Source organism: Desmodus rotundus, chromosome 13 (assembly GCF_022682495.2).
Source record: "Desmodus rotundus isolate HL8 chromosome 13, HLdesRot8A.1, whole genome shotgun sequence".
NCBI lineage: Eukaryota > Metazoa > Chordata > Mammalia > Chiroptera > Phyllostomidae > Desmodus > Desmodus rotundus.
Window position 1 is genome coordinate 53,755,548 of NC_071399.1, and position 19,544 is coordinate 53,775,091.

At 39.2% G+C, this 19,544-nt stretch overlaps 1 protein-coding gene across 4 annotated transcripts in view; it reads left to right on the forward strand.

The window, feature by feature from the left end:
• The window catches only part of ELF1 (E74 like ETS transcription factor 1), a 134,347-nt gene that overhangs the window by 5,670 nt on the left and 109,133 nt on the right, over positions 1 to 19,544 (forward strand). The window lies entirely within an intron of this gene.

Genomic DNA, 19,544 nt, shown 5'->3' on the forward strand with positions numbered 1-19,544 from the left:
TAGACAGAGAGAGACATAAATATGAGACAGATAGAATCAATCAGAATCAATCAGGAACCTAACCTGCAACCCAGGCATGTGCCCTGACCAGAAATCAAACCCATGATCTTTTGGTTTATGTCCACTGTCCCACTAACTGAGCCACATAGGCCAAGGTAACTCTTGCAGAGCATTAGATATTTAAATTATTAGATATTTAAATATTAGATATTTAAATATTAGATATTTAAATATTAGATATTTAGATAGAAGATTTTGGCTTTGGTTATGAATTTTGGAAGGTTCTGATTATGAAGGTCCTTGAATTTTGGGATAAGGAACTTACTTAGCTAGGAGAAGGGACTTCTGGTAATATGATAAGTGTTTTAATGAAGTTAATTTGGTAGTAGTGTGAAGGAGGTACTGGAGGATGGAAGGATTATGTTTGTGGTGTCTACTCCTATCTTCCTATACCTATTCTTGCTTCCATTCTCCCTAGGTTAGACCTCGACTAAGGTCAGGGTCTCCTATAGTACAGCAATAATCCAACAACTCTCCTTGCCTCTAATCTCTTCCCTAAATAAGACAGTTGCAGCAAAACAGAAAGGATCAAAGGACATACATTTAAGGAAAAATTTAAGATATCAGGAAATAAACACTCCTAAAAGAAATTAGGAAGTTACAAAGCATACATTTTTTTTTCTTAGAGGACAGGCAATTTTCGTACCTAGGACTGGTCAGACATTAAATTTTTATTGCCCTCCTGAGTATGTATGTGGCTTTTCGAACGCTGAAATTTGTACATTGAATCCAGAGACAAAGTTAAGACTGTGTGAGACTGCCACCCTGTGGACAATTTAACTTAGAACTAAATCTACATTCACTTGAAGTTGACTATTTTGGAATTGTCTACGTTTTTCAACATTGCTATATGTAGTTATGCTCATTAAATAAAAAGTTGAAATTAGTTTGTTTTCTGAGGCTTTTCAATATTTAAAATAAATCAATAGCTTAAAAAGTTACAGAGAAATTCAAGAATGCTTTTTGTGTGGCATGCTTCTGTCCTCCAATAATTTCATATCAAAGAGTTTGTTTTTCAAAACATTGTGGCATGTAGGCCTGTTGTAAATGGTCTTTTTTCTTATATTGTACTGTTTTTATCCTATTTTATAATACATATAGTATTGTCCTTGAGAGTTATATTTTTTGAAAAATATGCCTCTTTTTGAAAGCTGCCTCTACTTTTTTTTTTGGTCTAAGTGAAAATGGTCTTCACTTCCTATTTTTGTGAAGTTAGATTTTATTGTTAGAAATTCTCCATGCTTTGATGAGTTTCCTTCATTGTAATTATGGAATTGTAAACAATTTGGATTTCATTATATGTTATTTTGTTAGAAGGCAGTCTGCTCACAAATTAATCTGGTAAACTAGCTTGAATCAAAATGAAATGGTTATTGTGAAAGACTTATTTGCTCTCTGCAACTTGGGAAATGTTTCCGTCTTGAACTCTACAAAACTTTTCCAGTAGATGAACTGTGTTTACAGCCTGATGTCGTAAGTGGCTTGCACACTAGCATTCCCTGAGGTGTCAGGAGGGGTGGGGTTTTAGCGCTTCAAATTTGTGTTACCAGTTAGACAGAAATGGGCTGCAGCAGCATGCTGAGGTCAGCAATTGTATATTCTTTCTGATTGTGATATCCAGGCTGAGGAAGAGAATGGATGAGTATCCACTGAAGCCCTAAACCTTAAGTTACCTGATATTTTACCTTGGGGATCTTACATTTTGGTAATGGAGAGATTTTTTAAAAATATAATGTTAATGATTTTAAATATTTCTGAGTTTTTCTCAAATACAGCATGACAACATGGTAATAAATTTTAAATGCTTGGTTTTATTTCCCCTTTTCAAAGTAAGTGTAAGGGATTGTGGGTAACTTTTAAATTACTTTTTGCTACATTTATATCTTACGTTCTACAGTTGATGTATACTGTGTAATTTTAAGCAATGTAGGCTATGAATTTTTTAAATGCAAATATTTATCTAGGCCCATAAAGTTTGACATATAAAAAAACAGTATTACAATACTTAGGTATGTTTAAGGAAAGTAACTTTCAAAATTACTTAATAGCCTATTTGCTTCTTTCCTAAATATTGGAACTAGCAGATAATCAAGTTAGAGATATATTTGTTTTCTAACTTCTCTAATGGTTTCATTATCATGTTGTTTTTAAAACTGTAAATGACATTGAATTTCTAAAGAAATTTTTAATTTAATATTCAACCTATGCATAAGAAACTTTGTTACCACACAGTATCTGCCTTTTATGCTAGAATGGTGATTTATTAAATCTATAAGGTAGTTATTGTTCCCTTTTACTTTTTGCACTGGGGTTTGTTTTCAAAAATGTAAATAGAAAACTGTTTATTTTTTGAAAAGTAATTCCAGCATACATGGCTTATTTTGGTAAAGCAGTAACAACTATTATATAAAGTTATGTGTGTTGGGTGCATGCATGAACATTTCAATAGGTTTTTAATTTTTAAATGCAAACTATTTACTATTAAATAAATACCTTTTATTGAAAACTCTTTTTCCTTTATTCTAGATCTCTTGGAAGGTATTTAGCTAAAGACTTCTAGATCCAGAGTCCTTTTAGATTGTCTTCAAGTCTTTATTTGTAGTTTAATCTTTTAGTGGAGTTCAAGTTTCTTTCCGATTCAAAATACCATGACCAAGATACATTTTTGATTTAGGATGTGTTGATACCTCACTTTGTGTGAAACTTTTCCTCTGTGTTAAGATTTAACTAATTCAATCTTTCAAGGTTATAATGGGATTGGTTTTACCCCAGCTTTCCTAACATCAGTGTTTATCACTGATGCCTCCTTATGCCAAGGGACAGGGATGACCCTATCAATTGGGAATGATGGGGCCCTGCCACTCATTCATCCACAGAATAGGGCAGGCACTGACCCAGTTGCAGGAGCTAAAGTAGAAAGGAAGAGTATGACAGGGAGGCATTGAACACAGGCAAAGTCCCAGCTGATAGGTGGGGCAGGGCTAAGGGGGAATACTCTGATGGGAGACAGAGCATAGGCTTAAATACTTCAAAACTCTAAGCAGGCAGTTGGCATCACGGAATTTCAGATTTGAGTGGGAATGCCTATCCTTTATTTGTCACCCTCCTTTTTTTTTTTTTTTTTTTTTTTTTTTTGCCATTTCACACCAATTGCAATTTCATTGTCCCTTAAAATCCTGCTGTGAAAGACTTTCTTCTTTTTCCATTTTCAATACCTTCTTGGATGTTTGTTAGTTTATGGAGGATATTTTAAGAGGGCTTTTTACCACGTTTGTAGAAAAGGAGAGCGCATAAAGTTTGTATAAAAGCAAATCTGTCAACTCACACTTATTAGTATGGCTACTATTAAAAAATAGAACATAACAAGTATTGGCAGGGATGTAGAGAAATTGGGGGCCTTTGTGTACTGTTTATGGAAATGTAAATGGTGCAGTTCCTAGGGAAAACAGTATGGCAGTTCCTCAAACAATGAGAGAGAGAATTATCATGTGATCCAGCAGTTTCATGGCTATGTAACCACAGAACCAGCTCAAAATGGTCCTATCCTGTTTGATGACCAGGACATGACTAGAACTTGAACACCAGAACCTTTTCAGAAGCTAAGGGTCCACTGCCCAGGAAGATTGGGTGTTGACACCCCTTTACTGTAAATGGCCAAGTTTCAAGGTCCTCCAGTTAAAACTTGTCCCACCAGCCCTTCCTCATACCTGTTCCCCCTAGCCCCTTAAAAACTCTAGGCCTGGTCCAGCGAGCAAGGTGAATTTGCAGCACCAGCAGGTCTCCCATCTTGGTTGGTGTCTTTTCAATAAACTTTTCCTTACTCCAAACTCAGACATGTTGAGTTTTGGCCTTTTGAAGGATTGGGCATAGGGATTTTGGTTCTGTCTCAAAGAGATATTTGTATACTAGTGTTTGTAGCAGCATTATTCACACTAGCCAAAAGATAGAAGTAACTAGAATGTCCATCAATGGATAAATGGCTAAACAAAATGTACTTACAGTGGAATATTTTTTAGTCTTTAAAAGGGAGGAAACTGTGACACATGCTGAGGATATTATACTAAGTGAAATAAGCCAGTCACAAAATGACAAATACTGCATGATTCCACTTATATGTGGTACCTAGAACAGTCAGAATCGTAGAGACAGAAATAGAATGGTGATTGCCAGGAGATGGGGGGAGGGGAAATGAGGAGTTGCTTAATGGGTATAGAGTTTCAATTTTGCAAGATAGTTCTGAAAACTGGTTGCACTTGAATGTACTGATTGCCACTGAACTATAAGCTTAGAAATGGTTAAAATGGTAAATTTTATGGTATGTTATCACAATTCAAAATTTAAAAGGGCAAATATGAATTTATATTGGATACGCAAATTGTAAAAATGTAAAAAGCATCTGTAATGAGATTGAAGTTACCAATTTGGTCAATGTCCTGGTATTAGGTTCTAGAGATAGAAAAATGAAAAAAGCAGACAAGATCCTTTTGAAGCTTATAGTTTGGTAGGGGAGACAGACTTTGACTGAACGGATAAGTGTGCTGGAGGGTTACATCCTAACAGTAAGGTGGAAAAAAAGGCTGTACTTAAAAGTCTTCTTTAAGGAATGACATTTAAATAGAGACCTGAAGGATGAATAAGCATTGTTGAGGAGAAAGAGGGTATTGGGAATGAAGGGGAGGCTGAGGGAGTAGCATTTTGCAAATGCTTTGAAGCGGGAAAGAAAGTGTAGGTATATTTCGGGATATGAAAGAAGGCCCTGAGGGCTGTACTGAAGTGAAATGTGATGGGGGAGATGAGGATTGAAAGTGTCATCATACAAGGTATTGTAGGACATATTAAAGGATTTTGAATTTTATCTTAAGCAGAGTGGACAGACATTGATGGGTTTTAAGCTAGGGAGTATGGAAGTGGAATGGAGTTAAATTAAGGAGAAAAATTATATATCTTTTTGTACTGTGTGGCCTTTAACTGTAAATTACCTTCTTAATATGGTGCTTGAATGTCAGAGGGAAAAATGGTTTGATTCAATTTATTCAGATGATATATTGGTTGCCAGTGTGGCCTGTAATTGTGGTAAATGTACTTGAAAGGTGAATTTTAGGGAATTGTCCAGGGCAGGGGTGTCCTGGACACCTTTCATTTCCACTGGGGGCCACATCAGCCTCGAGGTTTTCTACAAAGGGCCGAATGTAATTTTAGGATTGTATAAATGTAACTACTCTTTAACAGTTAAGTGAGAGCTCGGTGTTGCCTCTGGGTAGAAACAACCTGCTGGGCCAGATAAAACAAGGTGGAGGGCCTGATCGGTCCCAGGGGCCTTGTGTTTGCCACCTATGGTCTAGGATAATTGAGAAGAGGTAATTTTCTCCTTTATGCTATTGACTTAATAGTTGAAAACCCCAAAATGGATGAGTTTGCCCAGGGAGAATGAGGAGTGAGAAGAGGGCTTTCAATTGAACCTTTGGGACCTTCAGTGTTCAGTGATGAGTTAGAGGAGGTGGGGTGGAGAAGACTGAAGAGAAGTGTTCCAGAATTGGAGGTAAACCAGGAGAGAGTAATTATTAGGTTTAACAAAATAAGTTCTGAAAGTGTTAATTGGTTTTAGCCCTGTGTAGTCATTGGCTTCAGTTAGATTTAGTGGCATAATAGGGTAAGTTAGATTAAGTTAATAATAGATTAAGTTAGCTGAGAATGAGTCAAAGAATGAATGGGAAATGAAGAAGTGGAGTATAGACAAATCTATGAAGAGGACTGGCTGTGAAGGGAGAGAGTAAGAATGGTAAATGGAGTTGGGAGTATATGTGACAGTTGGGGTGTCAAATTATGGAGGATTTTTTTTTTGGTAAGAAAAAGCTTGAATATAAAAAATATCCTCTTAGATCTATGAAATATTTGAAAAATATGTTACACACCTTGCTCATTCCCTAAATAGGATCTATTGAATACAAATATGACCTCCCCACTGACTTAATGTAGATACGGTATTCAGGGACTGTGTACATTCAGGTATAATTAGTTCTGTTGAGGTACGGAGGTCTGTTTTTCACTATACAGTACTAAACTTCTGGTCACCTGGGCAGTAAAAGTCAGAGATTCCTGGGTCCACTTGGCCTATGAAATTTGACTCTTAGGTGCAAGACTTAGATGTGTGTATGTGTGTGTGTTTACTCAGGGATTGTCTTTAGATGATCATCATGCATCTGTTCTGTGGACTGACTTTAGAGAATTGTTGCCCTAAGAATGCTTTACTTTGAAGTCTTCTGAATGCCTTTTAATAGCTCTCTCATGATGTATGTCAAGCATTTAGCAAGGAAATTTTTAAAATTTTGCCTTTCTACGACTGGGTAATGGTAAAAGTTCTTTTTGGTTTTTTGTTTGTTTGTTTGTTTTAGGATGAAACTAGCTTCATCCTTTTTCTTGATTGTAAATGTGATGCATCTTCTCCAGTAACTTTTCATAGTTCTTCCTCCTCCCTGCACTCCAAGAGCTATGGTGCTTCCTCCTTTTGCGTTGCCTTTGCTCCTCCGCTAACAGCTTCTTTACATGATTGGCTCCTTATCATTCAACTTTCAAAATAGCTGTCACATTTTCAGAGAGGCCATCTGTATCGAAGGTTGGTTTTCCTGGTCACCCTTTACGTCACTTTTCTTGGTCACCCAGCCTCACTTGTGGGCAGGAGCTATGCCTGAATTGTTTAACTGGGTCTACAGGTAAACTGACTGTATCCTGAGTCTATAGAACAGTGCCAGGCATAGAAACTACTTAAGTACCAAACAACAAAGACAGCTAATACAAATCATAAATCTTACTAATCAGCAGAAGTACTGTTAACTCTTTTTAGTTGATCATTACTTAAGACATTGAAATGTGGACCATAAACATATAAAAATAGATTGCGTAGTGATATTTGCTGTTCTGTAATTGCATGTTTTACCTAAATGTGTTCTGAAAAGTTTTCCATATCTGTACAGTTTTATGTAGATATTCATTGTAAACTGAGTAATATGGAGTGTTTCATGTAATTAGATATGACTTCTGTAATATCTGCTCTGTGTAAGTTTGTTTCCAATATTTTAGTATTTTGAATAATATTGCTGGATTTTTATCTATGAGTTTGTATATGTGTTTATTTTATTAGAATAAATTCTTAGGACTGAAATTGCTGGGTGAAAAGATACATATAGTAAGGTCTTTAGGTTGTGAAATTGCTTTCTGGAATGATACTCTTTTACCTTCTTGAAAAGTATGAGACAATTTATTATCACTATAGCCTCTCTAATCATTTTATTGTGTGCTCTCAATCAGGTGAAAAGTAGTATTATTTTTCTGCTCTCAGGTTGTGAAAATTAGCATCTTTTTGAATATCTTTTGTGTAGGCCCAATTTTCTGATAGAGTGTTTGATTCAGTTAATAGTAGTTGGGGTTTTTTTAAGGCTATTACAAGAGACAAAGAAGGATCCAGTGATTCCACTTCTGGGTATATATCCAAAGAAAGCCCAAACCATAATTTGAAAGGATATGTGCATCCTTATGTTCATTGCAGCACTATTTACAATAGCCAAGATATGGAAGTAACCCACGTGCCTGTCAATAGAAAAGTGGATAAAAAAGCTGTGGTACATACATACGGTGGAATATTACTTGACCATAAAAAAGAATGAAAATTTATCATTTGCGACAGCATGGATAGACCTAGAGGGCATTATGATAAGTGAAATAAGTCAGACAAAGACAAGTACCATATAATTTCACTTCTCTGTGGAATCTAAAGAACAAAGTAAACCAACAAACAAAACAAATGGAATCACAGACTGATGGTTGCCAGAGGGATGGGGGATTGAGAGGCTGGGTGATAAACGGGAAGGGATTAAGAAATACAGATTGGTAGTTAACAAAATAGTCACGGAGATGTAAAGTGCAGCATAGGGAATATAGTCAATAATATTGTAATAACTTTGTATGATGCCAGGTGGTTACTTGAAATATTGGGTGGATCACTTTGTAAAGTACATGATTATCTAACCACTATGCTGTAGATCTGAAACTAATACAAAATGATATTAAATGTAAACTAATGGAAAAATAAAATTAAAAAATAATTTTATCCTCCCACATTTTATTATAAAAAATTTTAAACGTATAGCAAAGTTAAAATTTGATAATGAACATTCGTATACCAACCACATAAATTTTGCTATTAATATTTTATAATATTTGTTTTATTATATACCATATTTTTCAGACTATAAGATGTACCCCCCCCAATTTGGGAGGAAAATGGGGGTGCATCTTATAGTCCGGATGTAGCTTACCTGGCTTGCTGGGGTGGGGGGCGGCAGTGGAGCAGGGTTTTTATTTCCTATTTTCCTCCTCTAAAACCTAGGTACATCTTATGGTCTGGTGCGTCTTATACTCTGAAAAATACGGTATTTATCCTTCTATCTAAAGTAAATTGCAGGAACTAGTACATTTTCATCTGAATACATTAGCATCCTTATCATAGATTGTAGTTTTAATAATTTAGTTGGGTTTTTTTAATCCTCACCTGAGGAGGACATGCTTATTGATTTTAGAGAGGTAAAGGATAGAGAGAGCGAGAGCAACATCCATTAGTTGCCTTTCACACATGCCCTGACAGGGGGACCGAATCCACAACCTAGGCGTGTGACCTGACTTAGGAACCAAACCCTGCGACCTTTTGGTTTATGGGACGATATTCCAACCAACTGAACCATACTGGCCAGGGCTAGTTATATATTTTTTTTAAGTAAAGCTTATATAAATTAAGTGCATGAATTTTTTTTTTTTTACCTTAAACATTTTATTTCAACTTAAAACAGAATTGGATGTTCACTGGCCAATCTTGGATGAAGAGGCCAAGGCTGTTTTCTTTGAGTATAAGCCCACTGTTGCAGCTGTATATTGTTATTGTCTTTCTACATGCCCACAATATACTGCCTAAGATTTCTAGTTTTGTTTTTTTAAGTGGAGCAAGAACTTTATTTTTTGTAAAGCATTTGCTGAGTTTCAACAATTGTATTTGCTTGTGTCAGTGTTTAATGCACAAGTCATAATTTTTGAACAACTATATATATACCACCTATATTATTTTTAAAGATTCTGTTGGTTGGCTGATTGTTTACATCAGAACTGACTCAGCTGGTGCTAGACATATAATCCAAGGTGGCTTTACTCACATGGCTGGGGCCTCTTTGTGTGGCTCTCATAATCTGGTGGTGCCAGAAGGGATCCCAGCAGCAAAACAGGGTAAGCCTCTGTGTCCTATACTTTTTAAGCCTCTGCTTATGTTGTTTATTATTTCATTGACCAAAGCAAGTCACTTGGCCAATCCCATATTTAAGGAGTGGAGAAGTAGACTTGGCATCTTGATGGGAGAAGAGGCAAAGTCGTATTTCATATAGAGAAGTATGAACAAATTAGTACCTATTACTGCAGCAGTTTGCCATAGGAGGTAAAGGTGTCAGTTAACTGGTTATCTAACAGAGACGTTTTTCAGGCAGTGAGAACAGATTATGCAAAGACCTAGGGGGAAAGAATACTTGACGTTTTCTTGGGATAGCAAGGTAAGAAAGGTCAGTGTGACTAGAAGAGAGGTAGCAAGTAGGTATTATTAGTAAGAGGTACAATCACAGAGGTTGGTAAGATCTTGCAATTCTTGTAAGAAGTTAATGAAGAATTTTATTTTTGTGTGAAATGAGTTGTAAGAGGGCTTTATTTATTTATTTTTGTTCATCTTGTTTGAAACTCTCTGCACTTCCTGGACATGTGTGTCTATTTCCTTTACCAGGCTAGGGAAATTTTCTGTCTTTTTTTTTTAGTATTTATTGATTATGCTACTACAATTTTTCCAATTTTTGCCCCTTTATCCCCTCTCCACCCTGCCCCTCCAGCATCCCCGCCTCCTTAGTTCATGTCCATGGGTTGTACGTATAAGTTCTTTGAGTCATCTGTTTCCTATACCATTTTTGACCTGTCCCCATCTATTTTATGCCTACTAATTATGCTGCTTCTTCCCTGTACCTTTCCCCCACATTCCTCCCTTCCCCTGCCACACTGAAATCCCTTCGTGTGATGTCCATTTCTCTGATTCTGTTCCTGTTCTGGTTTTTTGCTTAGTTTTAGTTTTTGTTGTTTTTCTTTTAGGTTCATTTGTTGATAGTTATGAGTTTGTTGTCATTTTACTGTTCATATTTTTGATCTTCTTCTTTTTCTTAGATAAGTCCCTTTAACATTTCATATGATAATGGCTTGGTGATGATGAACTCCTTGAACTTGACCTTATCTGGGAAGCACTTTATCTGCCCTTCCATTCTAAATGAAAGCTTTTTTCTTTTGTGGATTATGTTCCAGTTAAAGGTGAGATCATATGGTATTTGTCCCTCACCGCCTGGCTTATTTCACTTAGCATAATGCTCTCCAGTTCCATCCATGCCATTGCAAAGGGTATAAACTCCTTTCTCTCTGCTGCGTAGAATTCCATTGTGTAAATGTACCATAATTTTTTGATCCACTCATTTGCTGATGGGCACTTAGGTTGCTTCCAGTACTTGGCTATTGTAAATTGTGCTGCTATGAACAAAATATAACCAGAGACATTGAAATTAAGAACATTGTAACAATAGCCACAGGGGAATGGGGAGGGGAAAGTGGGGAGAGAGGTCTATAGGAGCTACTATAAAGGACACAAGGACAAAATCAAGGGGGAGGGTAGAGGTGGGGGAGGGAGGTGGGACTGGCTGGTGAGGGGTGGAGGGAAGGAGAGAAAATGCAGACAATTGTAACTGAATACAAATAAATAAATTAATTAAAAAAATAAATGAAAACTTTGCTGGATAGAGGAATCTTGGATGTAGGTCCTTGCCTTTCATGACTTCAGATACTTCTTTTCAGCCCCTTCTTGCCTGCAAGGTTTCTTTAGAGAAATCAGCTGATAGTCTTATGGGAACTCCTTTGTAGGCAACTGTCCCCTATTCTCTTGCTGCTTTTAGGATTCTCTCCTTAACTTTAATCTTGGGTAACTTAATGATGATGTGCCTTGGTGTGTTCCTCCTTGGGTCCAACTTCTTTGGGACTCTCTGAGCTTCCTGGACTTTCTGGAAGTCTATTTCCTTTGCCAGATTGGGGAAATTTTCCTTCATTATTTGTTCAAATAAGTTTCCAATTTCTAGCTGTTGTTCTTCTCCTTCTGGCCCCCCTATAATTCTGATATTGGAACATTTCATGTTGTCCCAGAGGCTTGGGAGAGTCCCTTCACTTTTTCAAATTCTTGTTTCTTCGTTTTCTTCTGGACGGATGCTTATTTTTTTCCGTTGTTCCAAATCATTGCTTTGACTCCTGGTTTCCTTCCTGTCACTGTTTATTCCCTGAACATTCTGCTTTATTTCACTTTGGGTATCCTTCATTCGTTTTTTCATTTTTTGACAAAGCTCAATCAGATCTGTGAGCATTTTGATTACCAGGGCTTTAAGTTCTCCATCAGATGGGTTGGTGATGTTCTCATCGCTTAGTTCTGAGGTTATACTCTGTTCTTTCATTTGGGCCATGTTTCTTTGTCCTGGCACAGCTGATAAGTTGTAAGGGAGCAGGGCCTTAGGTATTCTACTGGGCAGGGCCACTCTCTTTGCAGCACTGTGGTGCTGCCTATGAGGATGGGGCCAGAGATGGAACAACACAGCTCCTCTGCTTGTCCCTAGCACACTTTCTGTCCGACTCTTGTGTGAGACTGGGAGTATCTCCCACTGCAGCAACCCCAGCAGTAGCCCACAGCCACTTCTGAGTCCCCTTAAGTCAGCCCTTCTGTTGCAGCTCCCCAAGCTCCGCAGTCAGCCCTGCCCCCAAGGCTGCCCCATCGCCAAGGTTTTTCTAAGTCAGCTGGCGCAATCTGTGCCTTACTGGTCTGGTTGATTTTTTCTTAATTCCTTGGTTGTTGGACTTCCATGCAGATTGTTTTTTTTTTTTGTTTATTGATTTTTGATTGGTATCCTCCTTTTGGACGTGAAAGGTTTCTACCTACATCTCCATCATTATTTTTAAATTGAGGGCTTCATTTTTTAATTTTTAATTATATTTTATTGATTATGCTATTACAGTTGTCCTAATTTTTTCCCCTTTCCCCTCTCCACTCAACACCCTCCACTCCCTCAGGCAATCCCTACAACATTATTCATGTCAGTTGGTCATGTGTAGGTTTTTTGGCTACTCCATTTCCTATACTGTACTTTACATCCCCATGGCTATTCTGTAACAATCAATGTGTACTTCTTAATTCCCTCACCTCTTCATCCATTTCCTCAAAGCCCTCTTCCATCTGGCAACCATGAAAATGCTCTCTATATCCATGATTCTGTCTCTTTATTCTTGTTTGCTTAGGTTTTTTTTAGATTCATTTGTTGATAGATGTGTATTCATTACCATTTTATTGTTCATAGTTTTATCTTCCTTTACTTAAATAAGTACCTTTAACCTTTCATATAATAAAGGTTTGGTGATACTGAACTCCTTTAGTTTTTTTTCTTGTCTGAGGAGCTCTTTATCTGCCCTTTGATTCTACATGGTACCTTTGCTGAGTAGAGCAATCTTGGGTGTAGGTCCCTTCTTTTCATGACTTTGAATATTTCTTGTGAATCCCTTCTAACCTGCCAAGTTTCTTTTGAGAAATCAGCTGACAGTCTTATGGCAACTCCCCTGTAGGTAACTAATTGCTTTTCACTTGCTACTTTTAAGATTCTCTCTTTATCTTTAACCTTTGGCATTTTAATTATGATGTGTCTTGGAGTGGGCTTCTTTGCATCCATCTTCTTTGGGACTCTCTGTGCATGTCTGTTTTCTTCACCAAATTAAGGAACTTTTCTTTTTTTAAATTTATTTATTTTTTTAAATATATTTATTGATTATGCTATTACAGTTGTCCCATTCCCCCCCCTCACTCCACTCCATCCTGCCCACCCCCTCCCTCCCACATTCCCCCCCTATAGTTCATGTCCATGGGTCATACTTATAAGTTCTTTGGCTTCTACATTTCCTACACTATTCTTACCCTCCCCCTGTCTATTTTCCACCTATCATCTATGCTACTTGTTCTCTGTACCTTTCCCCCCCTCTCCCCCTCCCACTCCCCTATTGACAACCCTCCATGTGATCTCCATCTCTATGGTTCTATTCCTGTTCTAGTTGTTTGCCTAGTTTGCTATTGTTTTTGTTTTAGGTGTGGTCGTTAATAACTGTGAGTTTGCTGTCATTTTTACTGTTCCTATTTTTGATCTTTTTTTTAGGTAACTCCCTTTAACATTTCATATAATAAGGGCTTGGTGATGATGAACTCCTTGAACTTGACCTTATCTGAGAAGCACTTTATCTTCCCCTCCATTCTAAATGATAGCTTTGCTGGATACAGTAATCTTGGATGTAGGTCCTTGCGTTTAATCTTGGGTAATGTAATTATGATGTGCCTTGGTGTGTTCCTCCTTGGGTCCAGCTTCTTTGGGACTCTCTGAGCTTCCTGGACTTCCTGGAAGTCTGTTTCCTTTGCCAGATGAGGGAAGTTCTCCTCCATTATTTTGTTCAAATAAGTTTTCAATTTTTTGTTCTTCCTCTTCTCCTTCTGGCACCCCTATAATTCGGATGTTGGAACGTTTCGAGATGTCATGGAGGTTCCTAAGCCTCTCCTCATTTTTCCGAATTCTTGTTTCTTCGTTCTTTTCTGGTTGGATGTTTCTTTCTTCCTTCTGGTCCACACCGTTGATTTGAGTCCCAGTTTCCTTCACATCACTATCGGTTCCCTGTACATTTTCCTTTGTTTCTCTTAGCATAGGCTTCATTTTTTCATCTGTTTTTCGAACAGATTCAACCAATTCTGTGAGAGTCTTGATAACCAGTGTTTTGAACTGTGCATCCAATAGGTTGGCTATCTCTTCCTCGCGTAGTTGTATTTTTTCTGGAGCTTTGAAGTGTTCTTTCATTTGGGCCATTTTTTTTTTTTTTGTCTTGGCGTGTCTGTTACTTTAAGGGGCGGAGCCTTAGGTGTTCACGGGGGGGGGGGGGGGGGGGCGGGGTAATGCTGGTTGCTGTGCTGTGATGCTGTACGTGGGGGAGGGGCCGAGAGGGAGCAATGGCTCTTGCTTCATTCTCCACCGGATTTCAGTTACTTCCTCCGCTCCCCACAATCAAATTGGGCCCCTCTGGTGCTGGTTCCCGAGTGGGTGGGCTTGTGCATGCTCTAGGCCTCTGTGGGTCTCTCCAACAACCTCTCCTGTGAGGCTGGGAGTTTCTCCTGCTGCCGCCCCAACCCCCAGGGGTGTTTTCAATCAGAGGTTTGAGGCTTTATTTCCCCCGAGCTGGAGCCCTGGGTTGAGCAGTCTGCTTTGATCCCTGCTGTTTGTCCGGTTTATCTGTGCGCGAATGTGGGGCCGCAGGGTCTGCTAGTGGTCAGACTGCCTGCCCCATTAGTCCCACACTCCGCCAGTCTCGATCCGCCACGGCCACGTGAGTCCTCTCCACCCAGGTGCCCGTCTCCGCCCCTCCTACCGGTCTGGATGAATGTTTATTTTTTATTTCCTTGGTTTCGGACTTCCTTGCCGTTCGATTTTCTGTGAGTTCTGGTTGTGCGAGGAGGCGCAGTGTGTCTACCTATGCCGCCATCTTGGTTCTCCAGGAACTTTTATTACTTTTTTCAAATAGATTTCCAATTTCTTATTCTTTCCCTTCTCCTTCTGGCACCCCTATCATGCAAATGTTGGAATGCTTGAAGTTATCTCAGAGGCTGCTTACACTATCCTTTTTTTTTTTTTGGATTCTTTTTCCTTCTTGTTGTTGTGATTTATTGTTTTTTTCTTTCATATGTTCCAAATCATTGATTTGATTCTCAACTTGTTCCACTCTATTGTTTTCCTGTAAATTGTTCTTTATTTCAATTAGTGAATCCTTAGTTTCTGACTGGATTTTTTTTTTATGCTCTTGAGGTTCTCACTAAGTTCCTTGAGCATACTTATAAGCAGTGTCTTCAACCCCGCATCTGACAGATTGCTTATTTCCATGTTGTTTAGTTCTTTTTCTGGAGTTTTGGTCTTTCATTTGAACCATGCTTCTTTGTCTCTTTGTTTTAGCAGTCTCCCTGTGTTTCTGTGTATTAGGTAGAGCTGCTATGACTCCCTGTCTTGGCAGTGTGAGCTAATGTAGTAGGTGTCCTGTAGGGTCTAGTGGCATAGCCTCCCCTATCACCCAAGCTGGGTACTTGAGGTGCACCCTTTGTGTGGGCCGAGTACACCCTCCTATTGTAGTAGAGTCTTGGTTGCTGTTTTCAGGTCACTGCGGGGATTTACCCAGGCCAGTCGGCTGTAGGGACTGGCTGTGACCACTGACAACCAACCTTTGCCCTCCATGGAGGATCAGCTGCGCAGGGGCAGGGTGGTGGTGGTCTGACCTGGTCTGTAGCTGTCCACTGGGTGGGCAGGCTCTGGGGTTTCCCCTGTGGTGCAGGCCAAGGTTAGCCCCTGCCTGTATTCTACCTGGGGTGACCCTACATGAGTTATAAAGCAATCTGCTGATGGGTGCTACTTGTGTTGTGCTTGGAAGTTCCCAGATGAAGCCAAGCTGTGAATCTAGGCTGGTTGCTGCTAGTGATGGGCCTGTGGCCACTTAGCAAGAGGTACGTGGGCTGGGGTTTCACTGAGGCTCGCTGTTGCTTGTTTGAAGGGATTTAGGACGTTGTGAAGCATGAGCCAAGACCAGCCATTTATATGGAAAAGCCACTGTTAACACTTTGGATGGGCCCATAAGTTGGGTGGGATGAGCCTTAGGGGATTTCCAGGGTAGGGGCAAACAGTGTTACCCTCATTGATGGAGTCTCCAGTATGCTACCCAGATACCTGCATGTTGGCTCTGTAGCTTTGTAGGGGGAGGGTTCAGAAAAGGGACAATTGTCTCTGCCTGCCTTTGTGTCTGGTAGAATCCTGTCCTTCAGCTCTCACCTTGATGCCATACACTTCAGTGCTTCCTCATATGCCACTGCTGCCTTTCAAGCTGCTACCCCCATGCTGGAGCTCAGAGGAAGTGAGTAGGAATAAGTCCACGTGTTGGGTTGTTTTAGAGGAACTGATTGGGATTCCAGAAGTTTCCTCCACCAACTCAATTCCTGCTGGTTTTTGCAGCCAGAAATTATGGAGCCTTTTCTTCTTGGCGCTGAAACCCTGGGCTGGGGGGTGGCAGGCGTGGCGGGGCTGGTGTTGTGCTGGGAGTCCCTTGCTCCCGAGATGTCCCTCTCAAATTTTTATCTACCACATGTGAATATAGGACCAACCTGTTCCACATCCCCTCCCCTCCTACCATTCTGTATGGATGTGGTGTCTTTAATTCCGTAGTTGATTTCCATTCAAAGTGATTTCTGATCGTTCTGAGCTATGGCTGTTGTATAGTTTAGTTGTAATTTTGATGTTATAGGAGGGTTTTAAAGTAGGAAGGTGATATGACTGACTTTCCTTCTTAAATAGACTAGTTTTGGCTGCTGCTTTGAAACTAGATTGTGGAAAGGGAAGAAAAGCAGAAAGGATACTTAGATGACTGTAGTGATGTGGGTGAGAGAGAACACTGGCTTGGAGCATGATATAACATTGAAGTTGAGTGGTTATTGGGTTCTGTTTATGTTCTCAGGATTGAACCTACATGATTTCCTGACAGATTAGCTATGGGTATATGACAAAAACAGGAGTCAAAAGCCAAGGTTTTTGGTCTGAGCAGTTTGAAGTATTGAATTGCTACTAAGATGACTGGAGAAAACTTTGAGTAGAGTAGGTTGTAGAGGAAATATCAGGAATTCAATTTTTGATATGTTAAGTTTGAGAAGAATATCAGATACTTGAATGGAGTTGTCAAGTTGGATTGAGTAATCTGGAGTTCAGGACCAAGACATGGAGATAAAAATTTGAGAACATTAAAATACTTAGAGCATTGTATATGTCCAAGAAATACTTCCTAAAAGGATTGCAAATACAAAATATTTTAACTTTTAATGTTTCATTTGTATCACCCCGGCCAGGTATCTCAGTTGGTTGGAGCTTCATCATGATGTGCAGGTTTGATCCCTGGTCAGGGCATGTATAAGAATCAACCAGTGAGCTTCCAGCTAAGATGGAGGTATAGGTAGATATACTTTGTCTCCTTGTACAACCAAAAGAAGGAGAACAACAAATTTGAAAACAAAAAATAAACAGAACTGCCAGAAAATCGAACTGTATGGAAGTCTGACAACCAAGGGGTTAAAGAAGAAACATTCATTAGACTGGTAGGAGGGGCAGAGACTGGCAGCTGGGGTGGAGAGGATGCATGGCAAGGCAGCTATAGGACCCGACTGGTGAGGTGGCAGCTGGTGGACCAGGGCAGGCAAGGCGGTGGCTGGCAGACTGGATGGTCCCACATTTTCGTGCGGGTAAACTGGGAGGAACAACTGGGGAGGGAGACAAACCACAAGCTCCTAGAACATTACACACACCTGGGAATCAGCACCAGAAGGGCCCAATTTTCTTGTGGGTAGCAGGGGAAGTGACTGAAAGCCGGCTGAGAGCCGAGAGAGTGGAGCAGGTGGCATTCTTCCCACTCAGACCCCTCCCCCATATATAGCACCACAATGCAGCTATGTGGATTGCCTTGCCCTGGCGAAGACCTAAGAGGCCCACCCCTTACAACATAATAAGTGTACTGAGACAAATATGGCCCAAATGAAAGAACAGATCAAAACTTCAAAAATGGAACTAAGTGATGAAGAGATAGCTAACCTATCAGATGCACAGTTCAAAACACTGGTAATTAGGTTGCTCACAGAAATGGTTGAGTATGGTCACAAAATAGAGGAAAAAGTGAAGGTTATGCTAAGTGAAATAAACCAAAATATACAGGGAACCAACAGTGAAGGGAACTCAAATCAACGATTTGGAGAAGGAAGAAATAAACATTGAACCAGAACAGAATGAAGAAACAATAATTGAAAAAAATGAGGAGAGGCTTAGGAACCTTCAGGACTTTAACTGTTCCCACATCCAAATTATGGTGCCACAAGGAAAAGAAAAAGAGCAAGAAATTAAAAACTTATGTGAAAAAATAATGAAGGAGAACTTCCCCAATCTGGCAAAGGAAATAGACTTCCAGGAAGTCCAGGAAGCTCAGAGTCCCAAAGAAGCTGGACCCAAGGAAGCACACAGCAAGGCACATAATTAAGTTACCCAAAATTAAAGATAAGGAGAGAATCTTAAAAGCAGCAAGAGAAAAGAGAATTACCATCAAAGGAGTGCTCATAAGACTATCAGCTGACATTCTTCTCTAAAGAAACCTTACAGGCAAGAAGGAGCTGGAAAGAAGTATTCGAAGTCATGAAAGGCAAGGACCTACATCCAAGATTCCTCTATCCAGCAAAAGTATCATTTAGAATGGAAGGGCAGATAAAGTGCTTGCCAGGTAAGGTCAAATTGAAGGAGTTCATCATCACCAGCCCTTATTATATGAAATGTTAAAGGGACTTATCTAAGAAAAAGAAGAAGATAAAAAATATGAACAGTAAAATGACAACAAACACATAACTTCAAGAACTGAACCAAAAAACAAAAAACAAACTAAGCAAACAGCTAAAACAAGAACAAAATTACAGAAATGAAGATCACATGGAGGGTTGTCAGTGGGGAGGGGGTGGGAAGAGAATGTGGGAAAAGGTACAGGGAATAAGAAGCATAAGTGGTAGGTACAAAATAGACAGGGGGAGGTTAAGGATAGTATGGGAAATGGAGAAGCCAAAGAACTTCCATGTATAACCCATGGACATGAACTGAGAAGGGGGGATCCTGAAGGAAGGTCGATGCAGGGCAGAGGGGAGTAAAGGGGAGAAAAAGTGTGACAACTGTAATAGCATAATGAATAAAATATACTTTAAAAAATTAAAATGAATCAATCATTGAATGCATAAGTAGAACAAATTGATGTATGAATGTGCAAACATATGATTCATGCATCTGTTAGATCATTTACAAAATACTGTGAGAGCACGAAGAAGAAACCAGTTCTTTTTTCAATAATGGAGGACAGAAAGACTTTGCAGGAGATTCACTGAGTAGGGAAAGCCAGCAAATCTGGAATGAGAAAGTGTGACATGCTCTGAACTAACAGGAAGTTCAACAAAGCTGGATTGTAGGGTCTGTGGTGGGAGGTGGTATGACCCACAAGTGAGGCTAATTTAGTTAGGTAGACCAAAGTCAAGGTACAAAAATATCTTCTATTGGAATTTATTCTGTGAGGGCTGGTATGCTATTGAAGGTTAAAAAAAAAAAGAATATTAAGAGGTAGAAAATGTACGAAATTTCTTTAAAGGAAGACATCATTCTTTAATTGAGGAATCAAATGTTGATAGAATTTTTAAAGTCATAAACATACACATTAGAAGGAGCATGGCTAATAAGTCATACAGTGTACGGTAGAACTTCTTTTAT